This window comes from Carcharodon carcharias, chromosome X (assembly GCF_017639515.1).
Source record: "Carcharodon carcharias isolate sCarCar2 chromosome X, sCarCar2.pri, whole genome shotgun sequence".
Classification (NCBI taxonomy): Eukaryota; Metazoa; Chordata; class Chondrichthyes; order Lamniformes; family Lamnidae; genus Carcharodon; species Carcharodon carcharias.
In genome coordinates, this window is record NC_054507.1 from 9,784,423 (window position 1) to 9,801,857 (window position 17,435).

General features: G+C 43.8%; 1 protein-coding gene across 3 annotated transcripts in view; it reads left to right on the top strand.

The window, feature by feature from the left end:
• LOC121273183 (bridging integrator 2-like) overlaps positions 1–17,435 on the top strand; it is a 139,878-nt gene that overhangs the window by 34,487 nt on the left and 87,956 nt on the right. The gene's annotated exons all lie outside the window — the stretch shown is intronic.

Sequence of the window (17,435 nt, forward strand, 5' to 3'; positions counted from 1 at the left end):
GGAACTCACTGCCTGAAAGGGTGGTAGAGGCAGAAACCCTCATAACATTTAAGAAGTATTTGGATGTGCACTTGCGATGCCATGGCATACAAGGCTATGGGCCTAGTGCTGGAAAATGGGACTAGAATAATTAGGTACTTGTTTGACCAGTGCAGACTGGATGGGCCGAAGGGCCTTTTTCTGTGCTGTAGACCTCTATGAATCTATGACTCAATGAATTGGCAAAACTGGCAAATGGATTTCAATGTAGGAAAATGTGAGGTCATCCAATTTGGACATAAGAAGAATAGAACAGATACGTTCTAACTGATGAAGAACTAGAAACGGTGGAGGTTCAAAGAGGTACAGGGATTGGTGGTGGGGAGTTCCAGGTAAATAGATCATTAGAATGTCATTAACAGGTACAGAAAATAATCAGAAAGGTTAATGGAATTCTGGCTTTATAGAATACAAGGGAGTAGAAGTAAAGCTTCAACTACACAAAGCCCTGGTTAGACCACACCTGGAGTCCCTGTGAACAGCTCTGGGCACCACACCTGAGGAAGGATATATAGACCTTGTAGGGAATTCATTGTAGACTTCCCAGGATGACACTTAGGCTGGGATTTTCCAGCCTCACCATGGGGGGACCTGCCTTGGGAAGATCGGCAGCCTAGCCAAAAGCCCTTGACTTTTGGGGGGTGGGGCGGGGTGGATGGGTGGTGGGGGGGGGCAGATGATCCCACCTGCAGGCAGGGGGTGGAAAATCCCACCCTGAGGCTCAATTGGTTAAACTGTGAGGCGGGATTACACAAACTAGGGTCGTATTCTTTAGAATTTAGAAGATTAAGGCCGGGCTTTTCCGGCCCCTTTGTAGCAGGACCCGGCGTGGGAGGGTCAGTGGCCCAGCCAAAAGCCCATTGACTTTCGGCGGGACCGGATGATCCCGGTGGTGGGCGGGGCCACAAAGTCCCACCGTGAGGCTTGATTTGATTGAAGTTTTCGAGATGCGAAGGGGAGCAGACAAGATCGATAGGGAGAAACTATTTCCACTGGTTGGAGAGTCTAGAGCCACGGGCTATAATTTAAAAATTGAGGTCAGACCTTTCAAGAGTGAAATTAGGAAACACTTCTACACACAAAGAGTGGGAGATGATTGGAACTCTCTTCCCCAATTGGCAATTGATGCTAGATCAACTGAAAACTTTAACTTTAAAACTGCGACCGCTAATTTTTTAGTCAACCAAAGGTATTAGGGGATATGGGGTAAAGGTCCATTTGGAGTTAGGTCACAGATTGATCATGATCGCAAAGAAACATACAAAATAGGAGCAGGAGTAGGCCATTCGGTCCTTTGAGCCTGTTCCACCATTCAATAAGATCATGGCTGATCCTCTATCTCAACACCATACTCCCACTCTCTCCCCATACCCCTTGATGTCTTTAATGTCTAGAAATTTATCTATTTCCTTCTTAAAGATATTCAGTGACTTGGCCTCCACAGCTTCTGTGGTAGAGAATTCCACAGGTTCACCACCCTCTGAGTGAAGAAGTTTCTCCTCATCTCAGCCCTAAATGGCCTATCCCATATCCTGAGCCTGTGACCCCCTTGTTCAAGACCCCCCTCACCAGCCAGGGGAAACATCATCCCTGCATCCAGTCTGTCCAGCCCTGTCAGAATTTTATACGTTTCAATGAGATCCCCTCTCATTCTTCTAAACTCCAGTGAATACAGGCCTAGTCAGCCCAATCTCTCCTCATGCGACAATTCCGCCACCCCAGAAATGAGTCTGGTGAACCTTCACTGCACTCCCTCAATGGCAAGTATATCCTTTCTTAGGTAAGGGGACCAAAACTGCACACAGTACTCCAGGTGTGGTCTCACCAAGGCCCTGTACAGCTGCAGGAAGACAACCTTGCTCCTGTACTCAAATCCTCTCACAATGAATGACACCCAGGTCCCTTTGTACATCAACATTTCCATATCACCATTTAAATAATGCTCTGCCAATTTGCTTTACCTACCAAAATGGATAACTTCACATTTACCCATGTTATACTGCATCTGCCATGTATTTCCTCACTTACTCAACTTGTCCAAATCACCTTGAAGCCTCTTAACACCATCCTCACCACTCACATTCCCACCTAGTTTTGTGTTGTCAGCAAACTTGGAAATATTACATTTGGTTCCCTCATCCAAATCATTGATAGATATTGTGAATAGCTGGGACCCAAGCACTGATCCCTGTGATACCCCACTAGTCATCATCTGCCACTCTGAAAAAGACCCATTTATTCCTACTCTGTTTCCTATCTGCTAACCAATTCTCAATCCATGCCAATATATTACCCCAAATCCCACGTGCTTTAATGTTACACACTAACCTCTTATGCGGGACTTTCTGAAAATCCAAATACACCACATCAACTGGTTCTCCCTTATCTATTCTCCTGGTTACATCCTCAAAAACCTGAGTAAATTGTTAAACATGATTTCCCTTCCATAAATCCATGCTGACTTTGTCTAATCCCACTGATATTTTCTAAGGGACCTGTTATCACATCCTTTATAATAGGCTCTACCATTTTCCCTACCACTGATGTTAAGCTAACCGGTCTGTAATTCCCTGTTTTCTCCCTTCCTCATTTTTAAAATAGTGGGGTTAAATTTGCCAACCTCCAATCTGTTTGCGCTGTTAACTCAACTACCTTATTGCAATTTTTTAAACTCATTCACTGGATGTGGGCGTCGCTGGCTGTGCCAACATTTATTGCCCATCCCTAATTGCCCCTTGAGAAGGTGGTGGTGAGCTGCCTTCTTGAACCGCTGCAGTCCATGTGGTGTAGATACACCCACAGTGCTGTTAGGGAGGGAGTTCCAGGATTTTGACCCAGTGACAGTGAAGGAACAGTGATATATTTCCAAGTCAGGATGGTGAGTGACTTGGAGGGGAACTTCCAGGTGGTGGTGTTCCCATCTATCTGCTGCCCTTGTCCTTCTAGATGGTAGTGGTTGTGAAATACTCCTTCTGGTCAGCGTTTGGAAGAGAGTATGAAATCACTGCCAACACCTTCTATGATAGGCATCGAGCTGAAGAAGATGTGAACCACTGGATTATTGTCACTGGAGATCCTGGTGTCACACATGGCACCTTGTTTTAGGTGTGTTTGGAAGGTGCTGTTGAAGGAGCCTTGGTGAATTCCTGCAGTGTATCTTGTAGATGGTACACACACTGCTGCCACTGTGCGTCGGTGGTGGAGAGAGTGAATGTTTGTGGATGTGGTGCCAATCAAGCAGGGCTGCTTTGTCCTGGATGGTGTTGATCTTCTTGAGTGTTGTGGGGGCTGCACTCATCCAGGCAATTGGGGAGTATTCCATCACTCTCCTGACTTGTGCCTTGTAGATGGTGGACAGGCTTTTGGGAGACAGGAGGTGAGTTACTATCTGCAGGATTCCCAGCCTCTGACCTGTTCTTGTTACCACAGTATTTATATGGCTAGTCCAGTTCAGTTTCTGGACAATGGTAACCCCCAGGATGTTGATAGTGGGGGATTCAGTGATGGTAATGCCATTGAATGTCATGGGGCGATGGTTAGAATCTCTCCTGTTGGAGATGGTCATTGCCTGGCACTTGTGTGGTGTGAATGTTTCTTGCCACTTGTCAGCCCAAGCCTGAATGTTGTCCAGGTCTTGCTGCATTTGGACATGGACTGCTTCAGTATCTGAGGAGTTGCGAATGGTGCTGAACATTGTGCAATCATCAGTGAACATCCCCACTCCTGACCTTATGATGGAAGGAAGGTCATTGGTGAAGCAGCTGAAGATAGTTGGGCCGAGGACACTTCCATGAGGAACTCCTGCAGTGATGTCCTGGAGCTGAGATGACTGACCTCCAACAACCACAACCATCTTCCTTTGTGCTAGGTATGACTTCAACCAGTGGAGAGTTGTCCCCCTGATTCCCATTGACTCCAGTTTTGCTAGGGCTCCTTGATGCCACACTCAGTCAAATGCTTTCTTGATGTCAAGGGCAGTCACTCTCCCTTCACCTCGGGAGTTCAGCTCTTTTTGTCTATGTTTGAACCAAGGCTGTAATGAGGTCAGGAGCTGAGTGACCCTGGCGGAACCCAAACTGGGCATCAGTGAGCAGGTTATTGCTAAGCAAGTGCCGCTTGATAGCACTGTTGATGACCCCTTCCATCACTTTACTGATGATAGAGAGTAGACTGATGGGGTGGTAATTGGCCGGGTTGGATTTGTCCTGCTTTTTGTGTATAGGACATACCTGGGCAGTTTTCCACATAGCCGGGTAGATGCCAGTGTTGTAGCTGTACTGGAACAGCTTGGCTAGGGGCGCAGCAAGTTCTGGAGCACAAGTCTTCAGTACTATTGCTGGAATATTGTCAGGGCCCATAGCCTTTGCAGTATCCAGTGCCTTCAGCCATTTCTTGATATCATGCGGAGTGAATCGAATTGGCTGAAGACTGGCATCTGTGATGCTGGGGACCTCCGGAGGAGGCCGAGATGGATCATCCACTCGGCACTTCTGGCTGAATATTGTAGCAAGTGCTTCAGCCTTACCTTTTGCACTGATGTGCTGGGCTCCTCCATCACTGAGGATGGGGATATTTGTGGAGCCTCCATGCTCTGTGCTGAATGCTCCGTGCATTCAGACACAGTGCCTTTAGGTTTGTGTTTTTAACTTTTTTACACATTTTTTTGTACTGTGGCCCTATTTGCTGCTAGTCTTTGTTTCCTCAGCCTTCCATTTTTGCTTTCTACTGTTCCATCTTTCATTCTTATCGTTGTTCCCCTCTCTTGTGTCTCCCCGCTCAAGTTCCCATCCCCCTGCCACTCTCATTCAATCTCACTGAATGGGGGAACAGGCTCGAGGGTCCTATCAGCTCCTTCTGTTCCTGTGTTCCTATATCTTCAAAACCATGAGCAGTTTTGAAAGAGTAAAGAAGTAGAAACTGTTTCAGTGGCAGAAGGGCTACTGACCAGAGGACCCAGCAAAAGAACCAGAGACAGCATGAGGAAGCAGCTCTTACACAGCGAGTTTTGGTGACCTGGAATGTTCTGCCTGAAAGGGCAGTGGAAGCAGATTCAGTAGCAACTTTAAAAAGTGAATTGGATAAATACTTGAAGGGTAAGGTATTATGAGGTGCTATGAGGAAGGAGCAGGTGAGTGGAACTAACAGGATAACTCTTCCAAGCAGCTGGCACAAATAAAATGGACTGAATGACCTACTTCTCCTACAATGTCATTCTATGATTTTATGACTTTGTGATGGATAGGAGCTTAATTCCTGAGGTGAATTGAGAGCGACATGCCCATGACATGAGGCAGCATTTGGCGCGTATGACGCCAAGGTACGCAAATAAAGCTGGAGTCAGTCAGAATCAAGTGAAAAAATCTCCAATTACTGGAGTTCTGCACAGCACAAAGGAAGATGGTTTTGGTTGTTGGAGGCCAATCAGCTCAGCCCCCGGACATCACTACAGGAGTTCCTCAGGGCATTGTCCTAGGCCCAACCATCTTCTGCTGTTTCATCAATGATCAGAAGTGGAGATGTTCGCTGATGATTGAGTACATCCAGTTCCACTCACAACTCCTCAAATAATGAAGCAGTCCATGCCCACATGAAGCAAGACCTGGACAACATTCAGGCTTGGGTTGATAAGTGGCAAGTAACATTCACACCACACAAGTGTCAGGCAATGGGAATTTCCAATAAGAGAGAATCCAACCATCTGCCCCTGACATTCAATGGCATTACCATCACTGGATCCCCCACTATCAACATCCTGGGGGTTACCATTGACCAGAAACTGAACTGGACTAGCCATATAAATACTGTGGCTACAAGTGCAGGTCAGAGGCTGGGAATCCTGCAGCGAGTAACTCACCTCTTGACTCCCCAAAGCCTGTCTACCATCTACAAGGTTGAAGCCAGGAGTGTGATGGAATACTCCCCACTTGCCTGGATGAGTGCAGCTCCAACAACACTCAAGAAGCTCAACACCATCCAGGACAAAGCAGCCCGCTTGATTGGCACCCCATCCACCACCTTCAACATCTACTCCCTCCACCACTGACACACAGTGGGAGCAGTGTGTACCATCTACAAGATGCACTGCAGAAACTCACCAAGTTGTCTTCAACAATACTCAATTAGTGTATTTATAAAAAGATTCAATTGTTACAGAGCAACTATTTTGTCTGGAGAGAGATTTAAGAATGAGGGACATAATCTTAAACTTTGAGGGAGGCCATTCAAGAATGAAACTTGGAAGTACTTTTTCACACAATGGGTAGTTGGGAACCCGGAACACTCTCCCTACAAAGAGCGTAGGTGCTCGGGGACAATTAGAGCTTTCAAAACTGAATTGGATAGACTGTTGTTCAGTAAATGTATCAAGGGATATAGACCTCATGCAGATAAATGGAGTTGAGGTACCAAGATCTCATTGAACCCTGAGGGTCTGATTGGCATACACCTGCTCCCATGTCCCTATTTCAGTGACATTAAACATGTTGTGGATTGCCATGAAGTATGAATACTGCTATCCAAAGCCAGTCACTCATCTTCTTGTCATGAAGTGCCACATGACTTGCACAATGTTTGTGTTTCATCCCAATATCTGGTCAAGGATTGTACAACTGCAGAGACAAACATTCTAATTTGCAAACACAGGTCCATGTGCCTTTTCTCCAGGTTAACACAAGCATTATTCCACTGAGAAAATTAGAGTACGCCAGTCTTAGATTAAGAAAGGCCTGAAATACTATCCCAAGCCTTTGATGATGGACAGGTTTTCTGATTGTCTTCAAAAGCCCTTCAGATGCCACCGGTTTTGCTGTTACCTTTTGGACCCTTTTTTTATTGGAGTGTTGGTAGTCCTAAAGACCTTCAGTGATTAATCTCGTAGCAGGGAAATGTAATGACAGGTCTATAGTCCCTCATACACAACCTTTAAACCTTCTAATCGACTTCATATCTCCGTGGAAAATTACCTTGCTCAATGTCAAGTTCTAAACTGCCTATTGAAGGGAACAAAGCATTAGGAAGGTTTGCTGCTTCCTCAGCACAATTCAGGACTCTTGTACTTTGAATGACCCCACCTCGTTATTTTCTCTGACTTCCTTTGACTGCACTGAATGGGAAAGCCTTCAGAGAGTGTTGGAAACAATGGGATTTGGTGCCAGCTTCACCCAATTGGTCTTCCTATTTCATTCAAATCTCTGACCCACTGCTCTCATGTACTGACCGGGATCTGTTAGCTTTATTCAATGGTAAACGTTCTCAAGTTAGTTTGTGGTGTCTACAGGTTCCCAGAGAATGGGGAAGGAAGTGGATGACAAACTAAATATCTATTGTGTTTCAGGGCAACTCAAGTGTGACCTTTAATAAATATATTCAACTATGAATCACAAATGAATACCCATGAAGTGACAATGCTGTTGGTCAATACCCACTTCAAATTTTTTTTTGCTCACCTTTTTCTCACATTACCCCAGCGTTCGGTCTCATTTGTTTGAGTTGGCAGAATTGATTATTTGAACAGAAATGCATTTTCATTTTCACAAACCTCTAGCTTAAGCCAGCAGGCCCCTTCGTGGTATATTCCAATTTTGGTTTTATAAATGTTGCCTGAATGCCTCAACAATGGAATAATCTGTCCGTCTGAATCTTTCTGTGTACTGCACATTTACGGTAATGTTAACAACAGGTCTCCCATTGGCTGCCAGGCCATCTAAGTTTAGTTTATATTGTGTGATGGCCCAAGAAACCTGTGTTTCTATTTCATTCTCATAAATATGGGCAGTGCTCTCTCTATTTTACATCAGCACTGTGTCCCTCAGCCCAGAGAGTGGATGGAAGTTGTGAACAATCACTAACATTGATCCAATGGGACAGAGCGTAATCAATCATTAACATTGATCCAATGAGAGTTGTGAACCATCGCAAAGGGTGATCCAGTGAGAGAGAGCTCTGCTTCACCACTAATGTTGATCTAATGAGTGATCGTTGTGAACAATCACTAATGCCCATCCAATGGGTGAGAGTGGGATCAATCACAGGTGTTGATCAAATGAGAGAATATTGTGATCAGTCACTCACGTTGATCCACTTAGAAAGTGTTGTGAACAATCACTAAAGGTTATCCAATGAGATGCAGCTGTAATCGTCCACTAACATTGCTTAAATAAGAGAGTCATGGTCAATCACTGACATTAATCCAATGAGTGAGAGTTGTGATAAACCACTTATATTCCTCCAATGAGAGATCGCTCTGAGCCATGACCAACATTGATTCGGTGCGAGTATTGTGAATAATCACTAACATTGATCCAATGAAAGAGATTTGTGATAACTCAGTAACATTGACTGAATGAGAAATTTGTGAGTAATCCCCAATGTTGATCCAGTGCAAGTATTGTGAGCAATTACTAATGCTTATCCAATCAGAGAGAGGTGTGACCAATTATCAACATTGGCCCAATGGGAGACAGATATATGGAGTTGAGGTACCAATCAGCCCTGATTTAATTTCTAAATGAATGACAGAAGAGGCTCATGGGGCTGAATAGCCTACTCCTATGTCCCTATTTCAGTGACATTAAACATTTTATGGATTGCCATGAAGTATGAATACTGCTAACTAATACCAGTCACTCATCTTCTTGTCATGAAGTGCCACATGCCTTGCACAATGTTTGTTTCTCATCCCAATATCTGGTCAAGGATTGTACAACTGCAGAGACAAACATTCTAATTTGCAAACACAGGTCCATGTGCCTTTTCTCCAGGTTAACATAAGCATTATTCCACTGAGAAAATTAGAGTACGCCAGTCTTAGATTAAGAAAGGCCTGAAATACTATCCCAAGCCTTTGATGATGGACAGGTTTTCTGATTGTCTTCAAAAGCCCTTCAGATGCCACCGGTTTTGCTGTTACCTTTTGGACCCTTTTTTTATTGGAGTGTTGGTAGTCCTAAAGACCTTCAGTGATTAATCTCGTAGCAGGGAAATGTAATGACAGGTCTATAGTCCCTCATACACAACCTTTAAACCTTCTAATCGACTTCATATCTCCGTGGAAAATTACCTTGCTCAGTGTCAAGTTCTAAACTGCCTATTGAAGGGAACAAAGCATTAGGAAGGTTTGCTGCTTCCTCAGCACAATTCAGGACTCTTGTACTTTGAATGACCCCACCTCGTTATTTTCTCTGACTTCCTTTGACTGCACTGAATGGGAAAGCCTTCAGAGAGTGTTGGAAACAATGGGATTTGGTGCCAGCTTCACCCAATTGGTCTTCCTATTTCATTCAAATCTCTGACCCTCTGCTCTCATGTACTGACCGGGATCTGTTAGCTTTATTCAATGGTAAACGTTCTCAAGTTAGTTTGTGGTGTCTACAGGTTCCCAGAGAATGGGAAAGGAAATGGATGACAAACTAAATATCTATTGTGTTTCAGGGCAACTCAAGTGTGACCTTTAATAAATATATTCAACTACGAATCACAAATGAATACGCATGAAGTGACAAGATGTTACCCCAGGACTCAATCTCATTTGATTGACCTGACAGAATTGATTGATTGAACAGACATGCCTTGTTATTTTTCAGACCTCTAGCTTAATCCAACAGTCCCCTGTGTGCAATGTTCCAATCTTGGTTTTACAAATGCTGCCTGAATTCCTCAACAATGGAACAATCTGTCCATCTGAACGCCTCTGAGAAGTACTGCACCTTTATCCCTGCTATTAACACCAGTTTTCCCATTGGCATCCAGGCCACCTTAGAACAGCTTATATTGAGTGTTGGCTCAAGAAATTGGTGTTTCTATTTAGTTCTCCAAAAAATAGATAGTAATCTCTCTGTTTTATATCTTCATTGCATCTATCAGCCTAGGTAGCTTCAACGCAGTGAGTGAGAGTTTTGATCAAACACGGACATTGTTCCAATGACCGAGGGTTGTGATCAATTGTTGACATTGATGCATTGAGAGAGCGTTGTAATCAATAACAAATGTTGATCCAATGAGAGAGACATGGGATCAATCGCTGACCTTGATCCAGTGAGAGTAAGTTGAAAACAATCACTAATGTTGATTCAATGGAGAGACTTCTGATCAATTGTTAAACCCAATAAGAGTGAGTTACAATTAATCACTAACATTAACACTAACACTAATAATAGAGTTGCAAACAATCACAAATGAGAGACAGTTTTGACAAATCATGGACCTTAATTCAATGAAAGTGATTTGTGATCTATCGCAAACGCTGGTCCAATGAGAAAGTTGTGTTGAGCCAGCAAATTGATCCAATGAGAGAGAGTTATGATCAATTCCTATTGTTGATCCAATGAAAGAGAGCTGTGATCACAAGCTGAGACCCAATGGGATAGAGCTGTCATCCATCATGATCCAATGAAAAAGTTGTGATCTTTCACTAACATTGCTCCAATGAGAGAGATTTTGGAGCAATTATTGACTTTGATCCATTGAGAATTGTGATCAATTAGTAACATGATTGAATGAGAGAGAGAGAGAGAGAAAGAGAGAGAGAGAGTTGTGATCAATCACTAATGTTGATCCCTTCAGAGAGCATTTCAAATACTAATATTGATCCAATGAGATAGTATTGTATCAATCACTGAACTGGATCTAATGATAGGATATTGTGATCCATTACTAATATTGATCCAATGTGATTTGTTAATGATTACTCAAATTGATCTAATGAGAGTTGTGATCAATCACGTAGATTTATCCATGAGAGAGATTTCTGACCAATCACTGACTTTGATCCAAGCTATCTCTAACATTGATCCAATTGGAGAGAGCTGTGAACAAACTTAAATGTTGATCCAATGAGAGTGTTCTGATCAATCATTAACATTCATCCAGTGAGAGTGAGCTGTTATCCATCACTTACATTGAGCCATGAGTGAGTTGTGGTCAAATTGTTCCAACCTTGATCCAACTTTTGATAAATCAGGGACTTTGATCCAATAGATTCATGATCTATCACTAGCATTGATCCAAGAACATAAGAGATAGGAGCAGGAATAGACCATACAGTCCCTTGAGCCTGCTCCGCCATTCAATACGATCATGGCTGATCTTGGGCTTCAACTCCACCTTCCCGCCCACTCCCCATATCCCTTCATTCCCTGAGAGATCAAAAATCTGTCTATCCCAGCCTTAAATATATTCAATGATGGAGCATCCACAACCCTCTGGGGTAGAGAATCCCCAAGATTCACAACCCTCCGAGTGAAGAAATTTCTCCTCATCTCAGTCCTAAATGATAGTCCCTTTATCCTGAGACTGTGCCCCCATGTTCTAGATTCCCCAGTCAGTGGGAACAACCTCTCAGTATCTACCCTGTCAAACCCCTTCAGAATCTTGTAGGTTTCAATGAGATAAAGTTGTGATTGCTAACAAACGATGATCCAATGAGTGTTGTAATCCATCATTAATGGTGATCCACTGAGAGATTTTTGTGAACATTCACAAAAGGTCATCCAATGAGGGAGAGCTTGATCAATCACTAATGTTGACCCAATAAGAGAGAGTTGCGTTCTATCAATAATGTTCATCCAATGTAAAAGAATTGGGATAATTCATGTTTATTTATCCAGTGAGAGAGTTGTGATTCATCACTTCTGTTGATCCAATAATAATAATAACAATACATAGCACCTTTAATGCAATAAAGCATTCTAAGGTGCTCCACGGGAGCATTATAAAACAAAGTATGACACCGAACGGCCTAAGACAATATTGGGTCAGATGACATACAGCTTGGTCAAAGAGGAAGGTTTAAAGGATTGTCGTAAAGGAGGAAAGCACATTAGGGGAGCAGAGAATTGCTGGAAGGATATTCCAGAGCTTAGGGCCTAGGATAGTGAAGGTATGGCCACCAATGGTGGAGTAATTAAAATCAGGCATGCTCCAGAAGTCCGAATTAGAGGATTGCAGAGATCTCAGAAGGCTGTGGGGTTGGAAAAGTTTACAGAGGTAGGGATGGGCAAGTCCTTGGAAGGATTTGAAAACCAGGATGAGAATTTTAAAATAATGTTGTTGTTGTCAAGAGAGCCGTGAATAATCACAAACTCTAATCCAATGAAAAAGAGTTATGACCAGTCTCTAATATTGATCTTATGAGAGAGTTGTGATCAATCACTAATGTTTTATTTACTCTTTCATGGGATGTGGGCTTCGCTGACAAGGTCAGAATTTGTTGCCCATCCCTAATTGCCCTTGAAGTGGCTTAGCAAGCCACTCAGTTCGAGGGCAGTTAAGAGTAACCACATTGCTGTGGGTCTGGAGTCACATGTAGGCCAGAGCAGGTAAGGATGGCAGATTTCCTTCTCTAAAGAGGCATTAGTGACCCAGATGGATTTTTACAACAATCAATTGTAGTTTCATGGGCAGCATTATTTAGGCTAGCTTTCTATTCCAGATTTTATAAATTGAATTTAAACACCACCAGCTGCCGTGGTGGGATTTGAACCCATGACCCCAGAGCATTAGCCTGGGGCTCTGGATTACTAGTCCAGTAATGTTGCCAGTACACTACTCCTGGTCCAATGACAGCGTGGGGAGATGAATCACTAACGTTGGTCCAATAAGAGAGAATTGTCATCGACAACTAAGGTTGGTCCAATGAGAGAGCACTATGATCAATCACTAATGTTGGTCCAGTGGGACGGCGATGTGATGAATCACTAACGTTGGTCCAATGAGAGGGCGAAGTGGCCATTCACTAACATTGATCCAATGAGAGAGTGATGCGATCAATCACTAATGTTGATCCAATAAGAGAGAATTGTCATCAATGACAAACATTGATCCAATAAGAGAGCACTGTGATCAATCACCAATATTGGTGCAATGAGAGAGTGCTGTGATCAATCATTGATGTTGGTCCAATGAGAGAGTGATGTGATCAATCAGTAACGTTGGCCCAATGAGAGAGCAACGTGATCAATCACTGACGTTGGTCCAATGAGAGAGCGATGTGATCAATCACTGATGGTGGTCCAATGAGAGAGCAATGTGATCAATCACTGACGTTGGTCCAATGAGAGAGTGATGTGATCAATCAGTAACATTGGCCCAATGAGAGAGCGATGTGATCAATCACTGACGTTGTTCCAATTGAGAGAGTGCTGTGATCAATCAGTAACGTTGGCCCAATGAGAGAGCGATGTGATCAATCACTGACATTGGTACAATGAGAGAGTGATGTGATCAATCACTGACGTTGGTCCAATGAGAGAGCGATGTGATCAATCACTGATGGTGGTCCAATGAGAGAGTGATGTGATCAATCAGTAACATTGGTCCAATGAGAGAGGGATGTGATCAATCACTGACGTTGGTCCAATGAGAGAGGGATGTGATCAATCACTGACGTTGGTCCAATGAGAGAGCGATGTGATCAATCACTGATGTTGGTCCAATGAAAGAGCAATGTGATCAATCAGTAACGTTGGTCCAATGAGAAAGCAATGTGATCAATCAGTAACGTTGGTCCAATAAGAGAGTGACGTGATCAATCATGATATGATCAACCAGTAATGTTGGTCCGATGAGAGAGTGATGTGATCAATCACTGATGGTGGTTCAATGAGAGAGTGATGTGATCAATCAGTAACGTTGGTCCAATGAGAGAGCGATGTGATCAATCACTGACGTTGGTCCAGTGAGAGAGCAATGTGATCAATCACTGATGTTGGTCCAATGAGAGAGCGATGTGATCAATCACTGACGTTGGTCCAATGAGAGAGCAATGTGATCAATCACTGATGTTGGTCCAATGAGAGAGCGATGTGATCCATCATTGATGTTGGTCCAGTGAGAGAGTGATGTGATCAATCAGTAACGTTGATCCAATGAGAGAGCGATGTGATCAATCACTGATGTTGGTCCAATGAGAGAGGGATGTGATCAATCACTGATGATGGTCCAATGAGAGAACAATGTGATCAATCACTGATGTTGGTCCAATGAGAGAGCGATGTGATCAATCATTGATGTTGGTCTAATGAGAGAGCGATGTGATCAATCACTGATGGTGGTCCAATGAGAGAGTGATGTGATCAATCAATAACATTGGTGCAATGAGAGAGTGATGTGATCAATCACTGATGTTGGTCCAATGAGAGAGCGATGTGATCAATCACTGATGTTGGTCCAATGAGAGAGCGATGTGATCAATCATTGATGTTGGTCTAATGAGAGAGCGATGTGATCAATCATTGATGTTGGTCTAATAAGAGAGTGACGTGATCAATCATGATGTGATCAATCAGTAATGCTGGTCCAATGAGAGAGTGATGTGATCCATCATTGACGTTGGTCCAGTGAGAGAGTGATGGGATCAATCACTGATGTTGGTCCAATGAGAGAGCGATGTGATCAATCACTGATGTTGGTCCAATGAGAGAGCGATGTGATCAATCATTGATGTTGGTCTAATGAGAGAGCGATGTGATCAATCATTGATGTTGGTCTAATAAGAGAGTGACGTGATCAATCATGATGTGATCAATCAGTAATGCTGGTCCAATGAGAGAGTGATGTGATCCATCATTGACGTTGGTCTAGTGAGAGAGTGATGGGATCAATCAGTAACGTTGGTCCAATGAGAGAGCGATGTGATCAATCACTGATGTTGGTCCAATGAGAGAGCGATGTGATCAATCATTGATGTTGGTCTAATGAGAGAGCGATGTGATCAATCATTGATGTTGGTCTAATAAGAGAGTGACGTGATCAATCATGATGTGATCAATCAGTAATGCTGGTCCAATGAGAGAGTGATGTGATCCATCATTGACGTTGGTCCAGTGAGAGAGTGATGGGATCAATCAGTAACGTTGGTCCAATGAGAGAGTGATGTGATCAATCACTGACGTTGTCCAATGAGAGAGTGATGTGATCACTCACTGATGATGGTTCAATGAGGGAGTGATGTGATCACTCACTGATGATGGTTCAATGAGAGAGTGATGTGATCAATCCGTAACGTTGGTCCAGTGAGAGAGTGATGTGATCAATCAGTAACGTTGGTCCGATGAGAGAGCGATGTGATCAATCACTGACGTTGGTCCAATGAGAGAGCGATGTGATCAATCACTGATGTTGGTCCAATGAGAGAGTGATGTGATCAATCACTGACGGTGGTCCAATGAGAGAGCAATGTGATCAATCACTAACGTTGGTCCAATGAGAGAGCATTCTAATTATCACCAACATTGCACATAGGAACAAGGGAACAGGAAGAGGCTACTTAACTGCTCAAGCCCAGTTCATTCAATGAGATCATTCCTATTGGTGACCTAGCTCCATATACTCACCTTTGCCACATATTCCTTACATTTGGTTAACAGAAAACTATTAAATCAGTTTTAAAATTAACAATTGATGAAGCATCAACTGCTGTTTATGAAAGAGTGCTGCAGATCTCAACCATTGCTTTGCGTGAAGAAGTATTTATTCATTTAAATCCAGAAAGGTCTGGCTCCAATTTTTAGACAATGCTCCCTAATCCTAGACACCCCAAACAGCGGAGATCGTTTATCCCTATCTGTTCCCCTTAAATCTTGAAAACCTTGATCTTAATTCCAGGGAATACAACCGTAGCTTGTGGCATCTCTCCTCATAGGTGAGAGGGCTTTGGAAGGTTATAGTTCGGGAATCTGCAATGTTCTCATCTACTTCCTTTAAAACCCTGGGATGGAAACCATCTGATCCTGGGGCTTTGTCAGGCTTTAATGCCACCATTTTCTCTATCTCTGCTCTCTTGCTTAGGTTAATTTTATTGATTCCCAGTCCTTGATTCAATAAAAGTTTTCTTAGGATTTCAGGCCTGCTGAACTCTTCCTCGACTGTCAATACTAACCCAAAGTAATTATTCAGCATGTCCACTCCTTCCATTTCTTCACTGACCATACTGCCTCAGTTTTCGAATGGCCTACATTGCTTCTGACTAACCCCCTTTTCCTAATGCAACTGCTAACCTTTTTGTGTTTTTTTTGATATTCCCGATTCATTGAGAGAAAGTGATGATACATCAGTAAGATATATTCAACAAGAGAATGAAATAATCCAACATTGACTTTAATTCAGTGAGACAGGGTTGTTACTCATCACTAACATTATTCCAGTGATAGTTCAGCTGTGATCCAACAGTGAATTTGATCCAATAAGAGAGATTAGTGGTTCATGTCGAGGGAACTTCACTCTATGCCTAACCCCATGCTGTACCTGCCCTGAGAGTGTCTGATGGGGATAGTGTAGAGGGAGATTTACTCTGTATCTAACCCTGTGCTGTACCTGTCCTGGGAGTGTTTGATGGGGACAGTGTAGAGGGAGGTTTATTCTGTATCTAACCCCATGCTGTACCTGTCCTGGGAGTGTTTGATGGGGACAGTGTAGAGGGAGGTTTATTCTGTATCTAACCCCATGCTGTACCTGTCCTGGGAGTGTCTGATGGGGACAGTGCCGAGGGAGCTTTACTCTGTATCTAACCCCATGCTGTACCTCTCCTGGGAGTGTTTGATGGGGACAGTGTAGAGGGAGCTTTACTGTGTATCTAACCCTGTGCTGTACCTGTCCTGGGAGTGATTGATGTGGACGTGTAGAGGGAGATTTACTCTGTATCTAACCACGTGCTGTACCTCTCCTGGGAGTGTTTGATGGGGACAGTGTAGAGGTAGCTTTACTCTGTATCTAACCCCGTGCTGTACCTATCCTGGGAGTGTTTGATGGGGACAGTGTAGAGGGAGCTTTACTCTGTATCTAACCCCGTGCTGTACCTGTCCTGGGAGTGTTTGATGTGGACATGGAGAGGGAGAGTTACCTGCAAAGTGTGTGTTGATGACAGAGTTGGGTTCCAATCTGTGAGTCACAAAGCTGCTGGACAGGGCCATGTTAAGACACAGGGTGGGATATTCCCCTCTGCGGACTAAGTGCAGTGGTGTGTGAGAAAAGCAGCATTCTCCCCGTCGGCTGCAAGGCCCGTTTTTGCGCACGATTATCCGCATCTCGCCGCATTAAACATACATGAGCAGGAAACACCTTCTATCGGCGGTGGGGTGGCCTCTGATTTGCCCGCCCCACCGTGACCTCAGCGGTACCTCACTCTGGGAGCCATATTTAAACTGTACCCACGCAGAGCTTCCTGACCAGCACAAGGGGACATCGCCATTCACTCTCCCGCACGCTCACTGACGTCTCCGCATGAACTCACGTCCCGTGCAGCTCTCATCCCATACGCCGCTCCACTCGCCGCCCACACCCTTACCGTCTGCCTTGGCATGCCTCTTGCTGGCACTCTCTCCACCTGTCTTCATGCAGGCCAAGCTCGCCTGCAAGAAGCGACGGGGGAGGGGAGATGCCCCACTCTGGTGATGGGATGGCTG